This window comes from Rhineura floridana, chromosome 3 (genome assembly GCF_030035675.1).
Source record: "Rhineura floridana isolate rRhiFlo1 chromosome 3, rRhiFlo1.hap2, whole genome shotgun sequence".
NCBI lineage: Eukaryota > Metazoa > Chordata > Lepidosauria > Squamata > Rhineuridae > Rhineura > Rhineura floridana.
Genome location: NC_084482.1, coordinates 213,011,139 through 213,015,419, shown reverse-complemented (window position 1 = coordinate 213,015,419; position 4,281 = coordinate 213,011,139).

Below are 4,281 nucleotides of genomic sequence, written 5' to 3'. Positions count from 1 at the left end.
AAGGAATATTTATTCATGTATTTATTTATTTATTTATTAAAAAGAGGAAAAGTTTCTAGCAATTCTTCCAGGAGTGGATGCAAATTGCAGGTGTGGTCGTCCCTACTGAGGGGGTGAAGTCTGCTTGCCAAATTTCAGAAATATCGGTGCTTTTCTCACAAGGATAGACTTAAATATTTGGAAAGGGAAACCAGAAGAAGAAATCACTTTTCCTCCCTGAGTTTGTTTTTGGGCAGTCAGCCTGAGAACTGAATTGTTCTGTCACATGCACTTTGCCTGGAAGTATCCTCTTGGAAGTAAAACGAGAGCACACTGTGAAATTTAATTGTATGTAATGAAAAACAATAATTGGGAAAGAGTTATGCCATCCCAGTAGGCTAACACTGCCACTGAAACCCTGCTGTCATGTCCAAAACTAGGAAGAGAACACCATTCCTGTCCCTTCAACCATGGTGAACGTCCCTCCCATCATTAGAGAAGGAAGTCTGCAGAAGTTTCTTCCATCAGGAGGAGCAGGTGAGAACCTCTTTGGACCAGCAGGGAGAATCATACCTGGGCTATTGTTTGAGTTACTGTGCCACCCCACTCACTTCTCCTCTAAGAAGTTCAGAGCCCTGCCTGGCCACCCACCCTTGGGCAGCGAGGGCGTTGCAATTTTCTTTTTTAAAAGTAGGAATTGTTGGGGGTGTTCCCCTTGGCCTTTGCTGCCTCCCTCTTTTTTTTAGCCTTATGTGATTGTCTCACAGTGGCCAGACTTAGGAAGATAGAAACATGTCTTATAGTGAGCCAGACCCATTGGTGCATCCATACTGAGCACCATCAGCTCTCCAGGAATTCATGCAGGGGTCTGTCCCAGCTCAACCTGGAGATGCCAGGGGTTGAACGTGACACCTTCTGCATGCAGAACAGCTGCTGTACCACTGAGCTACGGCCCATTCCTCATATCTCCCTCCAAATCTCCTGATTGCTCCCAGCTTCATGTAGATGTGAAATAGCATTTGAGAGAGTGTAATGCCCTGGGGCATGTCATAAGCCTCCAGGGGCCAGGGGTTCAAGAAACTACCAGCCAGTGCTAGCTTCTGGAATCTCTGGAATATCTTGCTGGGCACCAAGCACAGCATTAAAAAATAAAGAAGCATATGTGAGGTAAGGACACCGTGTTTATTGGAAAGGTTTTTAAAAATAAAATCAAAGAGCTCCCACCCATGTAACTTTGTGCATGCACATATGCAACAAAGACAACAACACTCACACAGACCCACCAAGGATAGTCTTCTGACAGTGAAATGACAAGCGGAGAGGAGGGGAAGGAGAAGGGCTGCAGCTGCAGATGCTGTGCTCATGAGAAAGTCCAAGTTCCCTTTGTAACAAACCATCATCTCATCTTGCGCTTAAAGCCCATTCTCAAAAACTCCAATATGAGGGGAAACATCAGAACACCATGGTTTCCCCCCATTAATTTGAAATCATGATGAAAATGATACACTTAAGATGTTTGAACTGTTTTTATAAAAAAGAACAAAAAAACATTATGCATTGCACTCTGTTTATTGGATAGATTTTTAAAAAAATTAAAAATTGAGCAGCTCTGTCACACACACCATAACACATTCTTTGCTCTGTTGAACCATCTTTGATGTTTTGTGGGGGATTCCTAGTTGCAGGATGTTCCAGATGAAATTGGATTCTATACTAGAATAGAATGTCAAACCGCATTGATCCGTTGAGTGCCACCTTACAGAATACTAGCAGGAATCTCTTTCTAGAAATGGTGATGCCTTGATCCAATTTCAACAACAGTCCTGAGAGATACCTTGACAATGAGGGGTCTAATGTACTAATGTACTAATGTACTAATGTAATTAATAACCTAAAGGTGACTATCTTAATTGTAAAATGTGACATTCTTTTCTTTGAAGATATGCCATTGTTGGTGTACCATTTCAAGATGCTGAATGACATTCCAAAGCACTTTAGCTATACAGTTTCATAAAAAGTAAATGTGCATCTAGGAAGACCTTAATATGCCAACTCTGGTTTGTGTAAAATGAGTGCTAGAAAATCCTCAAGTGGGGGAGGAATCCTTGGTACTCCTGATGTTGCTGGGTATAATTCTCATCATCCCTGACCATTGCCCATGCGTGATGGTTGAGAATCATGAGAACTGGGGTTCAACATCATCTAAACAGCCCAGGTCACCTACCTCTGTCCTAAGTGGATCTGAAAACAACCTCTAGTTCACTAGGACTCCTACCCTACATGGATCAAGCTTCACTTTGTTCAATGTCATCCATTAAAAGAAACAGCCAACATCTGTTTCCACAGATGTAGTGCCTGTGAACCTGAACTCAGTGTGCCATTTGTTCACCCCTAAGCTGAGAAAACTGCCTTGTGGAACTGGTTGCCCATTGAAGTCAGACAGATAGACAATTCATTGGAAAGAAAAAAAAACTTCATTATACCTACAGGTTCCTATGAAGGATCAGTTCACTCATGGGCAGCACCTGATTGCTTTTGGGAAATCCCTTTCATTTTGCTTATGTATTGTTCTTGTTATTGCTGTATGGCTCTCTGGTATTTGCAAACATCTGGCCTTCTGTACATTATCCACAGAATTTCTTAATGTCTATCAGAGCTATATTATTATTTTATGTGAATCATGACCAAGCTTAGAGCAGATGGTTCCTTTTTGCTTACTCTTTAGTATGCTTTTCTCTACATATGCAGCAAGTTTTACAACATATTAAAAGAGAAACAAAGGGGCTTCATGGAGACATTGAATAGCATTTGAGGCAAGTTGGATACTTGCAGCACCTCCAAAACCCAAACAAAGATGGTATCACAGCTGTCTCCTAAAGCTGCCTTCCAAGAGTCAATCCCTAGGAAGGACCTTCATCTGCTACATGTGCAGGCTTCTCCTGAGTCAATGTATTTCATAGTTGATCTCATCAAGCACACCCTTCTTCTGAAATTCCACAGATACCTTGTCTGTGAAACTGAACCCTAGTCCTGTTCCCCTTAGTCTGGTCCTTTCCCTTTGTCTCTGCTCGAAACATTTTGGATCAAAATGACTCTCAAAAATAAAGGAAGAGAAGGCTTCCAATTTCCCCAATTTCCCCCCTCATGCTAATTGAAAAGTTACAGGAACCCCATGCCATCCTGTATCTAGGATGACTTTGGCAATAATCTGCTGTACATCCCCACCTTCCCTCCAATATGCCATGTGGCGAATTGGATAAGCCCCATGCTTTCCTTGCTCTACTGCGAGCTAGGACCTGTGCCTTCGCTACCCCTGAACAAGAGACACCAAGTTCAAATCCTTTATTTGCATTAGCCACAAGCCACTGATATATCCAAATACCATCAACTAAAAAACCAAAAAACCTATATCAGATTAAAACTCAAGGTACCATTGTAGATGTCATTCTAATGGCATCTGCTAAACATTTTGCAGGCACTTCTGACACCTCTCCTCTTGGTCTGCAACACAAAAACACACATACAAGTTAGTTGAAGGCCCTGGGAAAGATGACAACAATGGTGTAATCAGCTCACTTCTCAAAACTTTCTAGGAAGAGCAGAATAGCATTGCATGGGCTCCTGTTTCAACACTACAATCTCCACATAGGCATACACAATTTTGCACTGGAATTCTTTTAAAATGCCCTTTTACTATGGCTGACAGTAGTATATTCAATCTTGCTCTAGGAAAAGCTCTTCTATATTTAAGAATTATTAGATTTTGTAAATAGGGTGCCAGTGAATTTAGATGACTGAGCGGAAAACTGTTGCACTATGGGCAGAAATTTCTTGTAGCAGCCAAATTGCTTTTTTGTTCAATGTCGTAGAGGCGCTGTTTAATTAGAACTCTTGCTTTGTTAGCCCCTTAGATTGCTGTGGTGATAAACCATAAGACCAGCGCCTTAAGTAGACGCCAAGCATATCTGCACTCTGCAGAAACATGGACCAGAAGAGGGCTGAGTTGGCAAACACCACACCCTCCACGCGAAACTTTGCGGTCATCCAGCAGTTGTTATGGCTCTGAAGCAGCAAGGACAACATGAATGATGCTCAAAAGTAATTGACGAGAATGCTGAGACTCCCAAAATGAAATAGAACACAAAAGGTACTTATCTCTTAGATCAAAATCAAAGGGAATGTTCTTGGAGCCCAATCTATGGGACTCCCAGCGGCCTGGGCTGTGGTTCCAGAGACGCTAATTAGTATGATCTAAGCTGGATGCGTGCAAAGTTTGCACTTTCGGAGGGGGGATCAAGCTGT